This window comes from Aulonocara stuartgranti (assembly GCF_965226115.1).
Source record: "Aulonocara stuartgranti genome assembly, chromosome: 20".
Lineage (NCBI taxonomy): Eukaryota > Metazoa > Chordata > Actinopteri > Cichliformes > Cichlidae > Aulonocara > Aulonocara stuartgranti.
The window spans coordinates 34,051,112-34,076,421 of record NC_138956.1 but is presented as its reverse complement, the minus strand read 5'-3'; the positions used below and the strand labels follow the sequence as shown (position 1 = coordinate 34,076,421).

At 43.0% G+C, this 25,310-nt stretch overlaps 1 protein-coding gene across 3 annotated transcripts in view; it reads left to right on the top strand.

Moving 5' to 3' along the window:
- Window positions 1-25,310, top strand: part of plxnb3 (plexin B3) — a 93,915-nt gene that overhangs the window by 39,136 nt on the left and 29,469 nt on the right. The window lies entirely within an intron of this gene.

Here is a 25,310-nt window from a genome sequence, read left to right as displayed (position 1 = left end):
GCTGACATTAAGCGAGAGGTGGGGTTCACCCTGGACAGGTCACCGGTCGATCACAGGGCAAAAATGCAGCATTGCTGCAAAAGTACAACACTGTGCAGTAAAACCCTGGAAATCTTTATTCAGAACAAAATATTTTACAGTAAATTACAAGTAAAACATCAAATTCAGGATGAAGCAGCATTTCAAAGCAAGCAGAACCATCCCAGTCAAAAATGGACCCGCCCCAACCTGTTAGTACAAGTGTCACAGGATTTAAACGCAGTCAGTTTTACCTGAAACTGGACGTCTATGAACAGTCAGCTCAGTCTGATTCACACAGCGTCAAACACTGCTGTTGTTTCAAAGCCCCTGCCACTTCTCAAAGCAGTTTAGATTGAGTGAAACAGGCCCGTCACTCACAGCTCATCACATGTGGACACTTCTAAAGCATCACGTTAAACGCTCTTGGTGGCTGTCATCGTTTAACCTACATGACAAATGCTGCGAAGGGTTATATTTTAGCCCAAGCATTGAAAGCTGCAGCAACTTTTAAGTTTTAGTTCTGACGGCTGCGTTTGGGCTGCCGGTCATAACATATATATTTTTTAAATAGTGAGGGCAGAAAAACCAAAAAGCAACCAACACCCGTGGCATCTTGCGAGCATCGTCAGCGGTGCTTTCCAAAGCCTCAGAAAGTTTGTGTCTGATTCTCAGCAGTGAGTAAAAGTGAAACACATTTGTGGGTAAAAACAAGATCAAAACAAAAACATGCAAGCTATCCACTCCTGACAGGCAGAATTATGTCACACTCGCCCCTCTATGTGTGAACACCGCACAGTACAGGACGCACGGGGACGTGAACGCTGCTCCAAACCTGCTGAACAACAGCAAAGCTTCTCGTACCGTCTTATGAAGCGCTTTAATTAAACTCGTGACGTGGACCTGCAGGGCCCCGAGAGAGACACACAGAGCCGGACAATAAAACCTCGAGTTAATAACTGAATAAAACTGTCTGTTTCTCAAAGGATCCTTTAACATCTTTACAAATGAAGGTCAGTTAACCAGCTTTATGGGCTCATTAGACAATAACAGCCCCGCCCTGTGTGGCAAAAACAGCAGAAGCAATGAATCAAAGAATAATTAACCATATTTGTCTGATCGGTCTTGTCACGTTCTTTGCTTGGGTGTGATTTTTGAGGCGAAAGGTTGCAGAGTTTGGCAGAATAATTAATTAAAGCTAATTAAGTTTTGATGATGTCGCCTGATTTGGGTGTTTAAAAAACTCATTTTTATCTTTTTATCTCATGAATAAAGTTTAATGAATTCTGATCAGTGAATGTACAATCCTTCTTTTCATGTGTGTGTGTGTTATGCTGTGTGAAACCCTCCTGTGTTTATATATTTCATTATTATTGATGCGTCAGTAATAAAGTAGCTGGAGGGGCAGATTTTAATAGCTCTACAGTGAAATCACATTTAAACTGCAGTTTAGTTTAATAAATCTTTATATTTTATTATCTCATTGTAGTTATTGTTTGTAAACTATTAGGTTGCACAGCAATAACTGAGAGCAGTGTGATGGGATAAATATTAAACGCGCTCTTTGAATGAAGTGCAGCGTTTTAATGCCCTTAATGAGTTTTCATGGTGGCTGAATGCGTCACAGCTGGAGATTCAGACTGGAAGCAGCAACAATTAATTGATTAAATGGGAAAATAATCTGCAGATTGTTTGCAGATGTTGAAGCGAACTCGCCGGAGTTCGGTTTTCTCTGCCGTCTGCAACACGCATGCACGACTGTCTGCAGCGTTTGCCTCGTCTGTCAGTTCAGACAGAGGCTGAACCATCAGGACATTTCAGTGAGTCACTGAGGAAACTTTGAGCTCCGCCAGGAAACACAGTCGAGTGCTCTGAAGGTGTGATGCTGCCGTTGCAGAAAAATTTCCTGCAGCATCAGAAATGTGTCATATCTGAAGTATTTGGGCTTCCTGTGTTAACAGAGTGACATTTCTCGGTATGTAACATGCTCTGTGGTTTGATCATCTCACTCCAATGTTCTAAGCACCTGTCACGAACCTGACCGCTTTGTGTCCACGTAAACGCGCCTGAAGTATCCAACCATTTCCAAGAATATAAAGTCTCACTAGTGAATCAGGTCATAGAGGAGGAAACATCCCAAGTTTCAGGAGACTTGGGTTCAAATCTGGTTTGGGACAGTTTTTTTTAAAGCTCGGTCTTCATCCGTGTCCTCTTGATCAGGTTAGGAAAACATCAGGCAGCCCTTTAAAAGGTTAAAAGCTTTTGAAAGCTTGAAAGCTGTTTGAAAGCTTTATTTCTGAGAATATGTCACGGGGCTAGGTTTGGATTAGAGCGGTGGTGTTTAAACTGGGAAGTGAAGACGCTGCAAGTTGTGTGCAAACAATTAGGTTAATAACACGAAGTGAAGATAAAGTGAATTTGATGTTTTTGGTGAGAGGGGGTCATAGCTCCTGCAAAAATAAAGGTGACGTGTATTTATATAAAGCTCTACTTGGATTTTTGTATGACTGATTAAGTGGAAAAACAAACAAAGCATGAGGTGTGATACAAGGACTATTTTCAGCACGCCAGAGGAAACCACAGGGTTAGCGATTAATTCTGTCCCATCTAAAGGTGGTGAAACTGAAGCACTTGTTACATGCACTCACATTGCTGCACAAACAACATGCAGAGCTGCCGTTTGTCAGTAAATCATCCAGGTTTGCAAAAAGAATTTAACTTGAGCCATTTTCACACATTAACCTTGTGGAGATCCCTCTTCTCACACGTAGCACGCAGTGGGACGCAGCCCACCTCTAATGCATGTTCATAGTATAAAAATGCTGGGAGCTGCTGGGATGGAGTGTGCAGGTCGTGTTGCACTCATTTACCTGTGTTATTCTCACACTGGTGCATTCAGGTGTGATGGGGAATGTGTGCTAGAGAATTGGCAGGTTGAGGACAATTTAACTTCTGCACTGACAGACTGTATGTGGTTCAGGTGATGGAGCAGCCTGGATGGAGGCAGACACCAGCCTTTAATAGGGAGTGCACTGGAATTAGTTCCACTGTTTGCACATCTGTGGCTTTGAACAACGCACGGTCTTTGTGCCAGCGAGCTGGCAGGTTACGTTTATGTTCTTTGTCCAGAGTAGTTTCGAGCTGAAGCACATGTTTGAACGACTGAATGCTGAGTTTGGATTTCTCTGCTCTCGACATACAGTTTAACGGATGTCGTCTCTGTAAATAACAAATTTGTTGGCTGCTGTCAGGTGACACAGCCAGCTGTTGCTTGGACGAGGGCACGTTCTAGGATGAATCTTTGACTAGCGGTGGCATGACAACCGAAAGGTCGTGTTAGTTATGCACGTATGAAAATATTATAAATATTTGTTCTTTTTGTACACTTTAGACTTAGTTTACAGACTCTCATTACCTCCGTGCACCTGTTCTATGAGTTTAATTATCTTGCCACAGATAGTATAGTAATATAATCTGAATTTGACTGACAGCTTTATTGCTTTTTTTTTTATAGCTGCAATAATGCCAAAACCATGATAATCATGAAGGGAAATCCTGATTCTGTTAGTGTCATTTTAAGCCAACAGAAACAGCCTGTTTCTGCCATGTTTTCTGATTCCCTTTTGCACTGTTTCAGCTGCGATTGGAGTCATTTTAATGACCTCGACCGCGTGGGTTCTTCGGTGGTTCTGTGGTGAATTTTCTCCACCTGCTGCTCGCCCGACCGGCCATCAGCCGCAGTGCATGGAAACGAGCATTCAGTCAGAATTTTCTTTTGAACGTTTTCTAGAAGTTCAGCTGATCTTTGGTGGAAGGCTAACCATCTGATGTGTCGCCTGAATGTGTCGACGTGCGTCTCTGTGGGCGACCGCATCCAGTTTACATGTTAATGACTTGAATCGGTTCTCTGTAAGGGGACAGATCAACCAATCAGATCGGTGCTGTGGTCCACATGATGCTGCAGTACGGGCCTTTTGTTCTGTGGTTACCTGTTTGTGCCGAAGTCTGGCACCTGACATCTTTGCATTCCTGCTCTGAGACTCTGAGAGATGCAGATGTGTGCAGCACAGACGGTGACGGAGACACTTTACTGTTTCATCGCTGACAGTCTCTGATCATTTTCTTCTGTTATGAATGAACCAAAGAGAAAAACAGCCCGAAGCAGCTGGATTCTGGCCGATGGTCGGCACATTCGCCTGTGCTCTGGCAGCAAAGACCCAGTTTTTGATGAAACTCAGTGTTTGAAGCACATCTACCGATTACTTAAAGCAGAACTTTGAGTCTGTGGCTGCTGATACAAATTTCATTTTAAAGTGTTTGAGTCTCATTGAAAACAATTCAGTCTTTTCTCATGAACTTCTCTAACCTGAGTTCTGCTCACAAATGAAGCCAGTGCTTAAAAAGAGCTGCAGTTCCTCCAATGACCACTTGAGGCTGGCTCCAAAACTAAGTCCCTCCCCATAGACTCTAATGTTAAACTGCACAGCAGAAATAAACATTTACAGCCTGATACAAAAATGGTTTTAGGCTTTTAGGCTTTGGATGCAACTGTTTTATAACCCAGAGAGTTTAGATTGCATTAATGCCTAAAGTTTCATAATTACAGACTGAACTCAACCAATCCACTGTGTTTGTAATATGAAGGCCTTTTGGAGCATTTTTAATTCAATTATCTGAAGAATATTCCATTGAGTGCGGTGAATTATGAATATCATTAAAAAGTCTGTGCAAAAGTTCTGCACGTTCAGGACTAATTAACTGTGTGATGACCTCACACAGACAATGGAAGCACCTCAGTTATGAAGTGCATTAGCCAAAAAACAACACAAGCATAATCACCACCTGAATTTCCACCGATCTGCTATCTGCTCTGCTTTGTGTGAGGAAGTAAAATGTTTTAAATTCCTGTTCCAGATATCTGCTGGTGGGGAAACTTCTGTGAAAGCAGACCTACCACTTATTCTGCACAGGGAGAAACCAAATTACATAAAAGCCACCTGAGGGAGAACTCTAGCGTAGCTAACTAAAGCTACTCAGATAAAGGTGATCTAAACTAGTTTGTAAAAAAAAAAGATCAGTCTTTGCAGTGCAGAGTGTGTTTTACTCTCGGCTTTCGTTGCTCGCACACGAACAAAGGACTTGTTGGTGACTTTTGTGGCGATGCTTTTTTTAGGTTGAGATGCAGGAGATGTATGGCATTGTTGCTGTGTGAATGCTGGGTAACGCCCGCTCTTTTCCCCCGTGGACTCCGGTGAAGTTAAAGTCTGTGGTGGCGGCTGACTGATGAATGATTGCATGCCTTTACAGTGGTCAGGATGAAAGGAGAAGGGAGTGAGGCAACAGAGGAGCACCGGTAAAATGAGTTAACACAACATTCCTCTCTTTCCGTGCTCCTTATTCAATAGTTAACTTCAACAAAAATGCTAAAAAAGTAATCTAAATACCTGAGGGATGATTGCGATTGTAGCTGAAAGCTCAGCAAGATGCAGTGAAATGTAGTTCAACTACGGGTTTAATTACATTTCTCTGACTACTCCCCAACAGTACAGCTACCACAGTCGGGGGTTATATAAGAGCAACTGAAACGATGATATATTAAAAATAAAGCTGCCATTGGAGCAGACAGAAGAGGGGGAACAGTGTGACATAAAAAAGCAATAAAAACGGATCTAATGAGCAGTTCAGACAAGACTAGGTCTAATGTAATGGTTATGGAGATGTTAAAGGAGAGAATGTGACTATAAAAATCATAAAAGCGGTGAACTTGCAGCCATTAATGTGTTTTATCTTCATTTTATTTTCATATTCCTTCTTTTATATATATATATATATTGCACGAGTGACTTCAACACTGGAGTCACTCATGCATTCAGAAATTCAATTAGGTTGTTAGAGGAAATCTGTGCTCCACGAGGCTTCAGTCGTCCTCCGGTGCGGGAGGAGATGATGGAGGTCCAGTTGTCTCCTCTCGTCCTGATCTTCTTGTTTCTGTGGGGAATCAAACAGATTGCTAAATAAAGGAATCTCCTCCCTTTGCTTTTTCCTCCCATGTTTATTAGAGTTCAGATCTCCCCCCCCCTCCTCTTTCTCCTCCTCCTCTCTGTTATTACAGTATTTTTGTCATTTACTGCCCCCCTCTGCCTCCCACACCCCTTCAAAGCCTTGTTTTAATCTTGTAAAAAATTCTTCTCTCATAAACACATAATGAAGCTGGTTCACGCCTGTTAGCTACAGAGGGAGGGGCGGCAGGCAGCAGAGACAGCAGCTGTAAAACACAGTCAGGGTTTCGGTTTTAATATAACTGCACCTCCTCCTCTTTCTCCTCTACACGTCTCCACCCTGATGCAGGAAAATGTAGCCCTCATTTTTTCTCCCCTGTTTGCGCCTCGGTAGTTTGAATCTGCTGATGCGTCACTTTCATGCTCGCACTGGATTATCGGTGTCAGCGGCGACGCTGTGAGGTCGACTTCCTGTTTCATTCCCGTTTTAACCATTTCTCCGTCCAGCTGTTGTCTTCTTCTGCTCGTCTTTGTGTTTGTTGTCATGACAACTGAATCTGGACCAACGTGCGATTTAATAGAGGGTCTCAGTGCCGCAGCTGAGGAGTTATTATTACCGGCAGCAGTTATGGGGGCTGAATAGATGACTTGTTGAGATGATGCCCCGGGTCCAGGTGAGGCTCTGGGGTGAATTCAGGTCCAGGGTTCAGAATAAGACACTTTCACCAGATTTAAACATGACTTTGTTTCCCTCTTCTTTGTCAACCCCAAACACTAAATCACTGTATCTCAGAAAGACCCCCGATCCTCAGCTGGGCTCGTATTGTGAGAGGGGTAGGACTACCTTAAACAATTATCATTTAATCCATTGATACTGGACATATTTGTTTTCAGCATTCTGGTCTAAAGGCAAACACCTGGTCCTCAGCTGGGATTGGGTCCAGGAGGGAGTCTAATAGCCTGGGGGGCAGAATTAGATCTGATGGAAGGGCTGGTCCCGGTGGACCCCAACCAGCAGAGCGGTGGACAGTCCAACAAAACAGCCTCGGGGGCTGAGAAACAGAAGAGCCCAAAACTGCAGTTCCTCTAACGGCCACTTGAGACTTCAAACTGATTAGATCCCCACAGACTCCTGTGTTAAATGGGCAAATTTACAGCAGAGAACACATGTTTACGGTCTGGCACAAAAATGGTTCAGGCCTCTTTGGCTAAGCTTGCCTTTCAAAGGAACTGAGGGAGATTGTTTTATTAAAATTTTTATTAAGGCTTAAAGAAAGGGGAGTGGCCACTTTGAGTGACAGGAAGCTGTAGCTGACTTTACCTTAGCGCCATTGGTTCACTGAATGTTTGCGCTGAACGGGGGGAAGATGGCGACTGTTGGAGCATTTCCAGTACAACTATCTGACAAATAATATGGTTTGATGTGTGGTTAATTGTACTAATAATTCAAAAACGAAGAAAAGGTTTAAGTTTTGGTGTCTGTGTGATGTGTCCATACATCCATAAACATGAATCAACTGGGAGACTGGAGCTAGAGTTTCATTATGGACTCATTTTAAGAATCATTTTCATTTTTTGTTAAATTTAGGTACAAAAACAACTTTAACCTTTAATGCTAAGCATTATTAAGATCATGATTGTGGTTGAAATGCCCCCTTTTACAATGTTAAATACATGTTAATAGATTTCCTTTTTTAGGTTTCCAGGGTGCTGAGTACCTTCTTTTGGCTTTAGGGGTCACCACAGAGGATCATCTGCCTCACCTTATCCCAAACCTGTCACACCAACCTCTGCATGTCCTTGTTCGCTACGTCCATGAACAATCTCTGTAGTTCTCTTTTCCTCCTGCCTGGCAGCTCCATCTTTAGCACTCTTTGTCCCATATATCCTCTATCCCTCCTCTGCACATGTCCAAACCATCTCTTACCTCTCTACCACCTCATTTAGAAGTGGTGATACCAGTGCACATTATACATTTTACAAGTACTCACATGGCTGCTAGGGGTTGCTTCTAACACCCAAATGCTAATATTAGGGCTTAAAACAGGACTTCACTCTCTAGAGAGTGACACTGTGTAGAGTTTAAAGGATGGTCTTATGTTGTGGAGGATTACGATTGCATAAAAAGGCACTCCTCGGAGAACGATTATTTGTTTACATCATTTGTGCTCATCGTTTCTGTTCTGAAGGCTGCATCCTGTCAGGGGTGCCGACAGGGACTGGAAGTGTTACTCTGGCTCACTGAGGTGTGTTAACAGCCTCTCAGTGTAGCTGTGATGGACCCGCGAGCCGAGGAGGTGTAGGTAAATCCTGTCATGTGATCTCCTGCTGATCAGAACCACTTACATAGTCTGCTAATTGGAGAGGAGGCTGGAGCGATAATATATTCACACACATACCCACGCACACAGACACGGATGCAGAAACACACACAGAAACACACATACTTGCACTTAGAGTGATGGAATTAGCATCAATATCATTAACGCCCATCACCTCCCTGCACTTGTTCACACATTTACCCTCAAACACACACACACACATCTGTGTGTGTGTTATAGTTTGAGTATCAAAGTCTTGTAGTTATTAATATTTAATGTTTGCAGTGATCAGTATTCAGTTTGTGGAGGAGAACAGGCTGCTGCTGCTGCTGTGGCTGCAGAGGACTGCACTCAAATACAGTAGAAACAATTACAGTAGAGTACAATAGAGTACAGTACAGTGCAGCAGAGCACAGTGTGAGATGAAAACTGTGAAATGAACAAATTTAAAGATTTTATGCTGCGGTGGAAAACCAAGTAGAGACCCCCAAACATCAGTGCAGAAAGGGAGCAGTAGAAACTATGTGATGTGTGTTTGAGGCCGAGTGGATTTATTCTGTCTGTGCAGAAGAAGAAACTCCTCTGCTGATCTTTCTGAGCTTTGGGCGGAGCAATCCCTTTTACTTTTGTCCTGCTGTCAGTGCAGCGGCGACCTTTCACCTTCAGTTAACATTTTGCTGCATGGCCACTTTTTTGAAATATTTATGTTCAGCAGGAAAAAATGCAAGTATCTGATTACAAAAATCTATTGACAGCACAAGCACAGTTGTTGCTTTTACTCAGCACAGATGACTTCTGAGGCCTCAACGTTTGGCGCTCACTGTGAAACCCAATAAGTTGACAGAAAATTTAAGAGGGCAACTGAGGTCCAGTGCTACACCTTTGAATAACTGTTATGTCCCCACAGTTAGGGTTAGGTTGGAGTAGTAGGAGCCTAACCTTGACCTTTAACCCTACAACTAAACCAGTTTATCCACCAAGTTATTTGTAACCTGGTGGATGTGATGAATAAAGAAATATATATATATTTTAGAACAGAAGTCTGTGGATTTGTTTTATCTTTCAGTTACTCTGAGTTAGTTTAGGTTCATCCGCAATGCACAAACACAACCAGAAAAAGCTGTTGACACGATACAGATTTCAGTGGCTCATAGTCAAGCAGAGTTAAGACTGCTTCCAGAGACAGTGGCCAACTGCAGCCACAAGATGGCAAAAATTTAAAGGTATAATGCAAACAAGCCAGAAGCTTTAAGACAGAACACTGTGTTAGATGCAAATAGAGAAATTGCTTTACTTTGGTTTTAATTGATGTCTGTTTTTCGAACTTGGTAGTGCTAAATTAGAAACTAGTAATCCTCGCCTTGCTTGCCCTGAAGGAACACAACTGTTAGGTTTTAACCCTAAAATAAAGAGTTCTTGATGTGTTGCTTAGAACTATTTGCTTTATTCCCTGCAATATGGGAGAACAATAAAAAAACTCATATATTGACAACAAAGCCGTAGGGTTGGGGGTCATCACAGACCATGACTTAGATCTCATTTTTGCCTTATTAGTTCTTAAAATATTTATGGTGAGTGATGTTTCACTTTTGACGAGCGGCAATAAAATAGCTTTACTTCAAAAGCTTCCCTTCTACAATAAGAAGGCCATCCCTCAGTACACTTCTATCAGTGCTGACACGGTGATGAAACCAGCAACCTAATGTATTCATGGTGTCAGAGTTTTCAGAGTGTTTCTACCATGAAGGTAAAACAAACAACCTGTATGACAGCATGCAGTATTTTAGCTAACGTCTGTAATTTGCTCCTGCAGACCTGCAGCTTTGCCTACATGCTCAGTCTGGATCTTACAGCAGTAATGGACAAGCACAGAGAAAAACAGATCCACACAATAGAAATAAGCAGTAAAGTCATTATATTGACTCAGTAGGTGTCTGAGTCAATCTACTAAATATTTAAATGTAATCAAACATAAACAGTTTAACTTGCACAGAAAGAAAGAAAACTGTAACAGGTATATCAAAATCTTTAAATTACTAGAATTTTAAAATAAATGTATGTTCAGGCCACTTAGTATCTTACTGCTTTATTTACTTTGAGCATTTCCATTCACAGTGTGCTCACATACTGTGGCGGGAGTGCACTGAATGACAATAAAGTACCCGTGTACCTAAAAGCCTGAATCAAATATTTGGTGTCAATATTTGCCTTTTAAACACCTCGTGTTCAGTGCTGGCCTTCACTGACACCTATCTAAAAGCTTCTGGTTTGAAAGCACAATGAAAAGCAGTCATAACCTGCAACCCAGTCTGCACAGGTTCTTACGGGTTCCAAAAGCACTCAGAACAGAGATATTTACAGACTGCTGGACTGTTGCTTTTATGAATAAGATGTGATGTGCAGCAGAAATGTGAATTCCAAACTTGAGCTGCAGTTGTTCACAGAAACGCTACGACTCCTTTAATTCCTTCGAGTTTCAGATATTTTTAGATGGTTGTTGTTTCCCTGCAGGAGAACTGCTGTTAATCTGCTGTTATTCACATATTATTCTGATCTGGTGTCTGGGATTAAGCTGAGGAGAATCTCTAATTCTTCTTATTCTGATCTGATCCTGCTGTCAAGCGTTCGGCTCTGAGTGTGTTTACATGTGTTGTCAGTGCAAACAGGATTTAATCCAGATTAAAGACACAGAGGCAGGAATAGCTGCTCAGCAGCCTCGTCATCATCAAAAAAGACCCAGTGTGAGCTGATGATTATGTGAAAGCACACAGTTACAGTTTAAAGCCCGATGGACCATTCTTCTGTCTGTGAAAAAAAAAAAGAGGAATTAGCTCCATTCAGATCGGATCAGAACACAATGGCCCAGAATCAAAGTGAGTCCCACTGCTGCTGAAAACAGTTCAGACGGAGACAAAGACATCTGCTGCACAAAAACTAAAGTCTGAGCTACAGTTCGGTCCTGTGTCCACATCAAGCTAACGCGATTAGCCGTGAGAAATTATCGACACACTTCTATCAAAACAGTTCTGCATGAATAGCTTGCTTGTATAGGCCACCCTGGTAGTTAGCATTGTTTTCCTCGACACAAGGATTTTCCCTCAGGTTTTTGGATTATCACAAAAAATAAGGTCTGCTTGGCATAAAGGTTTATGACACTTAAGAGACTTTATTTAGAAAGATGATCTACAGAAATTAGTCTGTTTTTGTGGATTCTGAGTGTAAATGCATTCGGCAAAATAAAACTCTAATGACAAAAATAAACTACACCACTGTCGCATGACTGTAAGGTCATTATCACTAAGCTCCTTTGTTCCGCTTACTGATGTTCAGTGTCTGTGGCAACTTATCATCTTATCATCGTTTTATCTTATTATCTTATTTAGCCACTTGTTAGCAAATAACAAGCAAAGCTTTTACAGGGAAAATGTTGCTACCTTCCTGGGTTGTAGCACAGCGTTAGTTTAGCTGTAATGACGGGAGATCAGCGGCTCCGTGGCCGTCGATGTGACCTGATAGCTCAGCTGATATCCTTCTACACATCCAATTGAAAAATCTAAGACTGGCTATTGAAGCTGCTTCAGCCTTCCCACACTTCTGCAAGCCGCTCTGCAACCCACATTTATGTCAGGTCCCCCCTTTTCAGGCTTTTCAGACCCATTCCACCAAATACAAATTACTGCAGACCGAATAACAGCTATATTTTGATGAAAGTGCTCCTGACTGAACTGTGATGAAAGCAAATACAAAGACCACAAATCTAACGGTATAATTAAGTAAGGTTTTCTTTATAATAAGACAAATTCTTTACAATCAGATTTCCTGAAAGAAATCCTCAGAGTATCACAAAGTATTGAGATATATGATTAAATCTAATCCCAGTAACATGATATGCATCACGTTGCTATGACACAATATGTAGGTAACAGTTTGACCCATTATGTTCTTTAATAACATGTCCCCTGTAAGTCAGAATTTAGAAGTGAAAGGTGAAAAGTAATCTTCTCTTGAATTCAACCAAATTTCAACCATTGACCTTCTCACATTTACCCCCTTTGGACAGCTTCCTGTTGATTAGTGAGCTAAAGAACATCAGGTGGGACGTCACTATCAAAGTGAAAGCCTCAACGGTTTAACTTTAGGAACCATCTGAGAACGATGCAGAAATAAAGAAGTGACTTTCTAGACTTAAATCGAAGCTTTTTCATTTGGCAGACACACCCTTACATTTTACCTTTTAATAAAACCTCAACATTGTTTAGAAGTTTGACAAAGTTGGCCCTTCTGTAAGTTTTTGTTGGCTGGTAATATGCTTCCGAGGCCTCCTTTTAGTTCTACCAGCTTGTGTATATGTTGTACTGAACAGCAGCAGAATAAAAAGTGACACAGAGGCAGACTATTTAAATTCAAATGCTAAACATTTACCAACAAACACTAAAAGACCTGCGAGTTCAAACCCTGCTACGAGCCTGCTGTACAGTAACTGCCATAATAATAGCACCGGAGCATGGGCTGTTTGTTTTTAAACATCTCATCATGTTTCTACATCAATGAGCTGCATCACCACGGCAACAAATTGACTTCCTGTGGGGACGATGATGAAGGTCTGTGTACAGTCAGCTCTATGATTCACACGCAGACATAAAAAATGCCTTTTTGGGAAATGACTTTTTGTGACAGTAGCTGACAACATGCATAACACGCACACAGAGACACACAGAGAAACACACACACTCTAAATCCCACTGGGATCTAGAGTGTGTGTGTCACGGAGTGTGTCTGTGTGTCACAGTTGTCACACACCCTCGATGATATCAAACCGTCCTCGTCTCTTCGAACACCAAAAAATATTCATGAGCTCACCAGGGGAGTGTTTTTTAATGTGTGTGTGTGTGTGTATGTGTGTGTGTGTGTGTGATAACAAAGCCAAACACACAACAAAATAATCCTGAAGCAGAAGAAAGAGACAAAGAAGGAAAAGAAAAACAAAGGAAGGGAGAGGAAATGCATAGAGAAGTGGTAGTCCTCTGAGTGTGTGTGTGTAAGTGTGTATTCATATCTTTGTGGGGACCAAAAGGTGAAGTTTACCATACTTGTGGAGACCAAGAGCCCTTATGGGGACCAAAATCTTGGTCCCCACAAGTTTGAAGGCATTTTTGAGACTCAAAATGTGGTTCTAGTGTCCGGGTTACCATAACGTTATAGTTAGGTTTAGGGTAAGGTTAGGGTTAGGCATTTAGTTTTGATGGTTAGAGTTAGTAGCTAGGGAAAACACTATATCAATTAGATGTCTGCACAAGATATGAATACCCGACATGAGTGTTTGTGTGTATGTGGTTCACATTCTTTAGTATTTGAGGTAGTATTGCTGTGTGTCTGTACCCTGTAGTGTACCTGTCCCCAGGACCTCCAGCACTGTTAGGAGTCTCATCAGCCGTTGTTCCCGTTTTCTGTCCCACAGCAGCTCTGACCTGCTTTCTCCTCATAACAAAGAAACTTCTCGTGTTTTGACCACAACACTGTTGTTACCAGCTGAAGCATTTGAATACTTTTCATGTTATTATAAAATGTTTCAGCAAATAATTCTGTCTGTACAAGAAAGTTGTTGTTGTAACAACACGTCACATGGTTAAGGGTGAGCCTCGATCTGTTAGTGGTCTCTTCCTGTTAAAGCGCTTCCTTCCCACTAAGTGTATTCTGCGGGGGTGTCCAGAGTCCACCGATTAGCAGGCGACCCATATGACGTAAGGATATTGCAGACAGTGCGTGTCTTCTCCCTGCTCTCTCCTGCTTTCTTACTGCTGTATTATCATTCTATTATTGCATTTTGCTTTGAAACCTTGATAGTAGCGTTTTGTCCATAGCACATATATTTGTGACTGTATTTGGATGATTTGGTGGAGTGTTATAGTAACAGCAGGGTGTACTTAAAATGCAAATGTACTAATGCACAAATAAAGCAATAGAATTTTACTGAAGCTGAGCAGCTATCAGACCAGACCAGCCCTAACTTTAAGCCTCAGTTTAGCCTTAATGGGTGAATTAGAACACAGTGCACAATCCAGTGCAGCTGATCAAAGTGTACAACAGCCACAGACCGAAACAAACATGGCTCATTTTTGCTGTTAGGTTGGGGATTTAAAGATGGGAGTTGAAGGGATCGACTCGCTTTAAGAGTCAGCTTTGTGATGTGGTCATTAGAGGAACTGCAGCTTTTGGCACGTCCACATCAGCTGTAGTTGGTCTGCAGATGTTCCCCGATTGAGATGCTGTGATAGATGTGAATCCAGAAGCAGCTGTGAGGTTCTCGTGTCCTGGTTGTTCTTCATCGGCGTGTAAAAAGAGCTGGATGATGTCCCTTTGTGGCATGTCACAATGCAGTCATAATGATGCCATCAGGCTACATGTGCCTAACATACAGTGTGCCAAAAACTGGAGGTGGATGGAAGCGGCTGCAGACACTAATGTATTACAGCATTGTGCAGCGTCTTACTTTGTGTTACACTTCAGATGCTTTTACTGAATACTTGCATGGATCCTGTCAGTGCTGCAGACACAGTGCATAGATTCAGGCACCACAGATCATGTGACGAGCCTCTGCATTATATGATGCTGAACATGTGATGCTCTGCGAGGCCGTTGATGCATCAGCATGAAATTTTTCCTACTCTGGAATGTTGCCTGAAGGTAAAGAGGGAGGAAGACGGCGGTCTGAATCTCCTCCACTGGAATGTAAGCGGGAAGGTGTGGCTGGCTCATTTCTGCTTTCTTATGAGGTAGAAAGCGGGAGCCAAAGGTTGTGCTGAGACCGGGTTCAGGATGGACCCTGATGTGCTGAGGGTATTCTGCAGCTGCCTGGCTCTGAGGCTCCTCAGCAGACTGAAACTAGGACGAGTACAAACACAGAGGGAGGGGAGTCGCCGAGAGGGAAGGACAGGAAATGAACAAAGACAAGAAATTTAACTGCACACAGTAACACACTCACAGCTGTGTATGCGTCTGATTCTGTCGTCTCTTTGAAGAGTGAGTGTGAGAGTCAGCACCAAACCACAGAGATAATATGGGGGTGGAGGTGTGTGTGTGTGTGCGTGTGTGTGCGCCTGAGGTAAGGCAGCCTGTAATCATCACCTCACTGTGTTGAAAGCAGGCTGTCCTTCATTTACATACAGAGAGAGAGAGGAGGGAAGCGGAGAAAAGAAGGGGGGCGAGCGAGGCGAGGAGAGGACCCATGAGAAAATTAAAAAAAGAGAGAAAGAGAGAAGGGAGAGAGGGGAGGGAGGGCAGGAACAAAAGACGAGTGAAGTACAAACTGCTGCGATTAGCAAAGTAAACTGCTGCGTGTTTCACTGCAGACACACCTGCAGCATCGTCCCCGTTGCCACGGTTACTAGCACAATAAAACACCTGGAGCTGCGATGCAGAAACAGAGGTTAATCTGCTCACCTGGCGGTCAATCAGAGAGCAGGACCTGTTCTTCACGGCTGTTTAATTCTGAGCGCTAGACAAAGTTCCAGGTTGCAGAGGAAGTCCTAGCGGTCCTGGAGGAGGTCTCAAGGCTTTTGGAGAAGTGACGGTGGTCCTTGAGGAAGCAGGAGTAGGGTTCAGAAGTAATGGAAGATGTTTCAGGTGCCTTTTAGTGCAGCTAATTCCTCGGGTCTGTCCTTGGAAAGGACTCGGGTCACAAAAGAAGTTTCGGGGGACCTGGAGGATGTGAAAATGGCCCCTGGGGTGATTCCAAAGGAGCATGAAAAGTTTCCAGGGGTTGTCGAAGAAATTGTCAGGCCTTTTAAGGAGGTTAAATAAGCCTGTAAAAATGTTCCTCGAGCCCCTGAGGAGGCATGAAGGTTACTGGAATAGTTTCTGGGGATCCTTCAAGGGGGTTTGGTCAGCCTGGAAGGGAAAACGATTCTCCTCGGTCATGTTTCAGTTTTTGTGTTTTTGCCTGCATGTTTCAGGGCTTCTCTGACCTTTTTTAATAATACCCCCAGTTTTGAAATAAGTTTTCAGACAACTGTCCTCTGAGCAGTTACTTTGTAACAATCATCAGTAATAAACAGTAAAGTGAGAGTTAATTAACCTGTAGTTATAGTCAAGTCAGCTTTATTATCACGTACAGCACATTTAAAATACACGAAGTGTTGACCTGAAGGCCACTTCAGGACACTTCAGATAGTTTTTCAGGTATATTGGTAGGTTGCTGTGTCCTCTAATGTCACTTTCACTCACTACACGGTCAGATTTAGGCTGCAGAACTGCTTGACTAGGTTTAAAATTCACATTGTTAGCCCTGCACATGAAAAACTGATGCCCCGGAGTGCTTAACAGGTTAAAATGGGACAGCAAGGAATTCAGCCCAAGTATCACATGACCCATTACTAACGGACACAGTCATGAGCAAATACATAATACAGTTTTTAACAGTTTCTATATGTTAAATTAAATTATTAATATTTTAACAGCTTTAATACAATACATAAGACATTATACTAAACAGCTTACTTAAATTGAACCATATAAAGTGTTACCAAACTATCATTAAATAATAAAGTTTTACCTAAAAATAAATATGAATAACATATCTGTGGTAATTGTGTAATGTCAACAGGATTTTTGGGAAAGTTGCCTTTAAATCTAGCGAGAAACTCGGGCGTCTGCTTCACTGTGGATCTTTGTCTGTCTCGATGGCCGGGAGCAACTGCCTTGATCAAACTCTTTTTCCAGGCACAGTCTGTTTCCTGGCTTTGTTTTGATCAGAGTCATTAGGAAACTGAGGCATCACACAAATATGTAAATCACGCCTCACTTTTCAGCTGTATAGCTGTTTCATTTAAACCCTGAACACATTTTTGGAGTTTTGGCTGTCATTAAATTCAGATGCTGGCTTTCTGCTCACAGTGAACACGAAGGCGTTTGTTGCTTTCTCCTTCTGTGAGCTCTTACAGCAGCTGACAGGTTACGACAGCTAATGATTGCATTGAAAAGAGAAGCGTTGAAGATAAAACGTGGTCTCTCAAACGCACTTTTTTTTGTTTAGCTAATTATGGTTTAATTATTTTAGCAATTATTATGACAATGAGCTTGTCTGTCTCATTCAGGGGGTCCTCTCCTCCTGAATAATTCCACCGGACTAAAATTACAGTTAATGTGCCACCTCATGACAGAGATGGGACCAATGGGGGAATGCAACTTGGTACATCTACTCGAGTACTTTACTGAAATATAGTTTACTCTAATATATTATAGCTGTAAATGTACTCCACATCCCTGATTTGATTTTAGTTATTATTTAGTTATTATTACACTGGGACATATTACTATAGACAGCATTATATTATAGATGTTTTTGTGAAATCTAATTTTTTATAGTATTTTAAGACAATACACCAGTTTTTACAGTGTATTTATCTATGATGAGCTATTCTGGTTTCCTGCAGTCACCCCTGCCTCGTTCTCTGACCCTGCTCGCCCTCCTGTTTAAATAATCCTGAAAACATGATGAGTATAATAAGAGCAACATGAAAATTAACATAGAAATTTCAATTCAAGGGTTAACCAACTAGTCATAAACTATGCATTTTATGTTCATGTACTTTCTTCTTCTGTGCTTTGACCGAGCATCCACGCTCGCCTGGCATGTGGAGGCTTCTGTAAATGCAGCTGAGTTGAGACTGAAAACCGAGCCTTTCACGGAAACTTTGACTTTTGGAAACGGCGATGCAGGCGCACGTGTTTGCTGGGGCGCTAAGTGTTCCACTCTGATTTGTGACACTCTTATCATATGATGCTTTTTGAGAAGATAACAAAGACATCAGCCTTGACTAACACGCAGGATGAATAACAGGCGTTGCTGACCTTGATGTCTGGCACCAGCTGTTGCCATTCAACTTTGCCTTTTATCATTCTGCTTCTGCATCTGTGCTTAGGAGACGTGGCTCGGTGTACGCGATATGTTCTTAGGCGCGTTAGTATGGACGGAGACTGGCTTTATTTTAAAAAGGTATCATGGACGTGTCCGTAGCACTTTCCCATGCCTGAGCTTTCTTAAGCTGCAGTGTGCAGAGCTCTCAGGGTCAACAGAGAGACAGATAGACAGGCTGACAGAAGCTGATCTGAATTCAGCAGATCAAACATGAATTTATTTTCTCTCTGAGTCTTTTTCCTCATTTTTTACTTTAACGCTCCGTCGCCTCCAGCGCTCTCTCTCGCCTTCTTCTGTCCTTCTTATAACCTCTCTCTCTTTTTCTTTCTTCCAACTTTAACTCTCCCTCTCATTTTACTTTCTGACAGCCTACAACTCTCTCTCTCTCTCTCTCCTCAGCAGCATGAATTATAGATGAAGCCCCCCTCCCCACCCATCAGGCTGAAGGAGGAAGTGATTAGCATACAGACTGACTGTGTGTGAGGATGATCAGTATTACCATGGAAATGTTGAAGCATGTGTGCCTCTTGCTGTGTGTGTTCGGCACCGTGTGTTTGTGTGTCCCGAGGCCTCACTGGCTGTTTCCCAGCATGGAAGTTAAACAGCGAGTTTCAGTCTGTACCAACACGCAGCAGGAGGGAGGGTAGAGCGAGCACGAGTTAACCAGGAGAGAGAGAGATGAATAGTGTTTTGTATCAGAGGAACACACTCTGTAAAACATGTCAGAGGCTCTTATTAATTTTACTGGGGCAGAAAATCTTGTTTTCCTGAGAGATATGAAGCCAAACTGATCGTGTAAAGTCCTCTTGAAGCTTTGGACCGAACTGAAGTTGGCTGAAAGCTACACGGGCTAGCCGAACTCAGATTAGCCTCTTCTGTCCTTGCTGGTTTGAAGCCTTCACTTTTTCTTCATCAGCCCAGCTGCACAGAGATTTTTTAAATTCATTTTCTTTTAAAAAACTGTTACACTCAGTAGTCTGCTTTTATTTATCTACTCCAACTTCAGCTTTTATCTGACCAGCTCACCTAGGCTCAAATCAGCTGTCACATCCAGTTCCTATTCTTCATGGCAGGACGGCACCGGGATGTGCATATCAGCCGATATGAGCCCTGCTGACTGATATCTGCCCGTCACACTCAGGGTAGATCATGCCATTTTAAGCGACTGCCCCCTGTTGGAAAATGAGTTTGCATCAAGGACACTGCATTTGGTTGGTTTTAATTCTTATCTTTGAGAACAGTGATCTCCAAATGGTGTGCCTTGAGGCAAGTGCAGGTGTACCTTTGCGGTCTGAGATGGTCTTTGACCCATCGTTTTTTGTATTTGGACTCATAAGGTCTTATGTTTAGTTTGATTCCTAGTATATATATCCCCAGTTACAGGTATTGTTTGTTTTTGTACTCAGTTTTGTCTCTTTAGGTCTATATTTACAGTTGTCCGCCTCCCGCATGTTCCCTAGTACCCTGTCTAGCCTTCGTCTCCGTGTTAGCTGTTCCTGTAATGTTATTTCCTGTTTTATTTTGGTAGCCTTTGTCTCTGTATTTAGTATTCAGTTTTACTTTCCCAGCCTCGTTACCTCGGTCGTGTGTTCCCTACAGCTATGTTCACCTTACCTGAGTGTCTCTGTGTATTTGTAAAATGTGTCTGTGTAGCTGTGGGATGGTTATAAGACTGTGGCACATCAAAGGCCCCGCTTGACATTGAGGTGTTTCTTATACAGGAGCACCGATTACAACCACAACTAACCACCTTTGCACAGGACCTAAAACCAAATGAAAGAGAGAGAGAGAAAAAACCTTGTCAGTTGACACATAAAGCCACCTCTTTTATGGCTTACTATGAGTGAATAACTTGACTTATACTCACATGGTGCCAAGCAAATGGCACCAAGTATCAGTGATGGAAACATGGCCCACTGCTATAAAGCACTGGGTATGAACCAGATTCAGTGAGACTGTTTGTGTGATTGAATTAAGGTATCTGATAAAGGGATGAAGGAGAAGCTGTCAAACATGTCTTAAAATGGCCTTGAAGTTCACATTGTAGTTTGTCCTTTGGTGGGCAGAAAAAGCATTAAAGCTGCTGTGTTTAAGCTGCTGTTCACACTAACCGTGGTGTACCGCAAGGTTCAATTCTAGGTCCTATTTTTATTTAATTTCAATTTCATTTCCATTCAGCTAAATCTTAAATCTTTTTTCTTCGCTACTCTCACAACATACAGATATGTGGACTAAAATGTTTTCAGTCTCATATCCACAGGTGTATAAAGTCAAGCACCAAGCCATGCCGATTGCCTTTACAATGAGTCACTATTAACAGGTCACTGAACTCGAACGTAGAAAGTGTTTAAGAAGCACAGCAATTCAGCAGAAAAGTTAAAGAGTGTTGTTACCAAGTGCTGAGCTGCACAAAAACTACACACCAGGACCTTCATGGCTGGGTTTCTGTGGTGATGAGGTGTAATGTGTAGGTGACCCAGTAGGTTTGTCCATGCAGTGTACCTTCCCATGAGTTTCGGTGACCTTAAGAGCCTAATTGCTGTTTCCCACCATGTTAGTCTTTTTTTTTCCAACTCTTTTTTTTTTTTTTTTTTTTTTTTGCCTGTCCCGTTTGGCTCTTTTGCCATCAGAATTGTTGTCTAAAGGCAAAGAAAGATGCCCAACGGATTTACTTTACCAAATTGACCATCCCAGCCTTGCCGTAATGGTCCATTTGATTCACCTTTTATTGTTCATTTTATTTTCACTTACTGAATACGGGACAGACTTGACTGGGGTAAAGAAGGGGAGAAAGAAAGAGGGAAAGAGAAACAGCTGAGAAGAGGGACGGGGGAGAAGGGCAAAAGACAAAAACCAACAGAATGAGCAGAAAAAAAAAGAAGAAAAAAAATGCATCTATCGATCACCTGGATCACCTGCTGAGAAAGAAAAAAGAAAACAAGCAGAAGAGAACAAGAGTAATAGAATAAACAACATCACAATGACATATGGGAATATGACAGTAAATACTAAATATTAAACATTATTGTGCAGCACATAAGATCAACAGAACACAGTGTGCTTTGAGGTAGGAGCCAAAAAGGGTGTAGTTTGTGGGTGTGATCACCCGTGTGTACACCTGTGAGCATGGACGCTCTTGTTTTTTGTTTTTTAAAAGGTTCCTTCATGTAATAATCTGCTAGAGGGTGTGGGGGGGCCACAGCCCCGTCCTCCAGGGCATGAAGCAGGTATGGAGGAGATCAAAACTCCAGACATCCAGAGGCCCCCAGAACACAAGAGACCAAGGAAGACCAACAGAGGGGCAGCTGCGCCACTGTCCCAGAAAGAGCTGAGGAGAGTCCCAGATGAGGGCTCATTCAGCAGCCGCGGAGCAGAAGCCAGGGGGAGTTTTAGTGACGCGCCCGTGAGCTCCGCCGGCAGCCAGCCGTGCCTGAGTGACCGAGCCCCAGGCCGAGAGGCCGGGGGCACCCCACCTCCGAAGTGGCCCGAGCGAGCCCCAGGCTCCAGGCCCCAATAAGCGGCCGCCAAGGAGTGAGCCGGTGTGTACCTGGACGCCCACCCCCGGACACAAAGAACCACCAACGCACCAATGTCTGAGGGAGTCCGCCACTGGCAGGGGAAGTGGTGGTAGGGGGAGATAGGCCTCCAAACCTTGGAGGGCCTGAGGTGTCCCCAGAGAGGTGGCGCCTGACACCCAACCTGACATATAGACACAGACATACAGGCCCACACAGATACAAACATCCATTCCCACCCTCATGCTCTCATATGCACTTACTCCACACTCAACCAACGTGGAGACAGACATAAAGAGACGCTGTACACACGATCACACTCCCCAAGCGTACTCTACAAACCGGGTCTAGGTACCCTTGCCCCTGGAGGGGGGAACTGCACCCAGACCCAGGTGGTGTTACCCTTTTCCCTGCGGTGGGGGGAGGCAGACCGCCCCGACTCCGCAGCAGCAGGGAGGCCCCACACTCCAGACCGCAGTCGGACGGCCAACTCCTCCTCCTAGCCCCCCCGCTCCAGCAGGCCGCAGAGAACGGGGGTGAGAGAAGACTCCAAACCTCCCTCCACCCGCTCATTGTAGTGTTGATGCATGTGTGTTCTAAGGTGCATTTAAAACCCAGGAGGGCATGGAGCTACCTGCCAGAGAGCAGCAGGTAAGCGCATGGTCCCTCCTGCTAGCCCTCAATGTCTACGTGTGTTTAACATTGAGAGGTGGGCAACGATGCCAGGGGTGAGGTGTACACCCTGATGGTAATTTGGACTCCGTGATTGTGCCCACCCCCAAGATCCTATATGTATGTGTAATGAGAGTGTGAGTAATGTGAATGTCTAAGTTGTGGGATAAAATTGAGGCAGAGGCAGCCAGAAGGGGACGGGGGGGTGGGGGTGGGGGGGTGGCCTCCTCTGCACCCTGGTGACATACCCCTACTCCAAGGTCCTGCATGCGTGGGTGGTTGTGGTGGAGCGGGAAGAGGAAGGCAGCTGGAGATGGGGAGGGAAGGAAGGGAGGGGCAAGTGACCCCTCCCTGGGGCCAGCTCCCCCGCTGACCCCAGCTTTACTCAACTTTACCCGCGCCCCGCGACCATTACCCTGACCCTGGTCCACATAAGTGAAGCCCATTGCCAGGATCTTGTGAGCACAAGTTGATTCAGCTTTGAGGCACACATCAAAGAAGCCGCCTGGTCTTGTTTCAATTAAATCACAGCTTTCACTGTCATACCTGGAAAAAGTCATCCCCATGTTTGTTTTCTCCAGGCTTGGCTACTGCAACTCTGTCCACACTCGTATAAACACAAAGTTACTCTCTCGCCTCTGGCTCATTCAAAATGCAACAGCTGGGGTTTTATTGGTTTTGGTGGACTGCAGAGCTTCACCCCAGTCCTGACTTCTGTGCTTTGACTATCTGTAAGCTTATAGAGTCAACTTGTAAGATTTTGCTGATCCCTTTAAAAGTACATCTGAGTCTGAGCCTGAGATACATACCAGATATGTCGATCCTCCTGGGTGGTGACTGTGCTTTTGCTATCAGGGCCCTCGATTTTAGAACAACCTGCCTGAGGAGATACGACTGATGAAATCAGTAACTTCCTCCTTTAAACAACTTCTTAATTCATGTTTCATAGACCTTCTTTTATGTGATGTCATCACATGTGATGTATTAACAATACTGTTAATCAATGTTAATCGGGGCTTAATGTTTGGCTTTCTGTTTGAAATCACCCTCTGAGTGTTATATGTATATGTATATACTAGGATGCAGATTTTTATTTTGAAAATTGCAAACAGTACTGACCCAGAATTTCACAATCGGTGCACGCCTGGTGTGTCGTCTCCCTCAGGCTCCAGCTGGATTAAGAGGAAAAATCCTGATGATTTATTTTTTGGTTTGGAGGTCCCAGGCTCTAATCAGAGGCACGCCACAGCACAGTAAAACCCACAGTTTGTGGTATTTTCTGAGACTACAGATGTAAATGAGTTTTTCTTCCTCTGATTTGCATGAAGCTGAATCAGATCTGATGTGTGACTGTTTTGACGTGTCGAGAAAGCAAGAGAAAGTCCTCTTTGTTGCCGAACTGGGAATATTGTTAAAAAGAGGATATGCGCTGGCTGTTTGTGTGGAAATGTGAGTTAAAGATCTGTTTTGCTGTCGAGAAAAAGACGACTGATTGAAAGTGTTCAGAGGAAATTCTGAGGCTTGTGGTAAAACCTTTGACCACATTAGTGCTCAAGATTAATCTGACTGACCTTTGTTAAAAAAAGGAGATTAAAAACCATTTTATTGGGAGTTTGATGATCAAATGTCATAACTGTGAGTTTATGTCATGGATAGAATTTGGCTTTTCTAACTGCTGCGGTTTGATTTAGACCTGATGGTTGTTTGAAAGACTGGATATTTGCCAGGATTATTTGATGTTGTCTTTAAGCAAAAAATATACAGATTTGCAAAAATGTTTCCAAACAGTTCCTCCTGCGCATGGTTCTGCTCGAGTTTTGGGAGTTTTTTTGGCCCCACTATCTGAAAATACCAGTCAAAGAAAACCCCTGGGCTTCTCTTTATAAGGTAAAAATGAAAATCAAAACAGATTATATCTGAACTGAAAATGTTTACACATTATTACACCGATGGACAAGCTAAGCTGTTTGTGTGCATTCTCTCCATATTTTGAGTATCTAAACAGGCGTGTTTTCCAACACATACTGGATAGAACCATGTGGCAACCACTTGGGACAGAGATATGAAGTCCAAGTAGAAGCGCCAAAAACTGTAGTGCAAATGGCCTCTTGAGGCTGGCTCAAAAAGCGAGTCAGCCCCCATAGACTCCTGTGTTAAAATGCCCAGATTTACAGTACAAATAAACCTGCTTTATCCCTTCATAATGACACACACACACACACACACACACACACACACACACACACACACACACACACACACACACACACACACACACTCGTTTTCATATCTTAGTGAGGACATCTCATTGACATAGTGCTTTCCCTAGCTCCTTACCCTAACCCTAACCATCAATAATGAATGCCTAACCCTAACCCTCAGCCTAAACCTAACCATAACCTAATTGTAACCCTGACACTAAAACCACATTTTGAGCCTCAAAAATGCCGTCAAACTCCTGGGGATGGACATTTTTGTCCCCATAACTGACTGTTGGTCCCCACAAGTATAGTAGTTTCTGTCCTCACAAAGATGTCTAAACATGTACACACATACATGCATAAGCTAAGCATAAATGACACTATTAGAGTCATTTAATGTAATTATCTTATAAACGATATGACTAATATGAAAAGTTAAAATTGTATCACAGCCATGGAGCCAAATTCCTGCAAATTTGGCAGAGATGCATAATTCAGTGCCAGCTGATGTCGCCTGAAACCCCTCTGTACATCCTGTTGGTAAATCTTATACATAACATTATATTTAAGCTGTTCAACATAGGGTTACTGGTACCTCTGCATGCCACTTTGCAACCTCACCTCCACCCCCAGCTTGTTTCAGGCCATTCATGCTATCTTTGACTTTA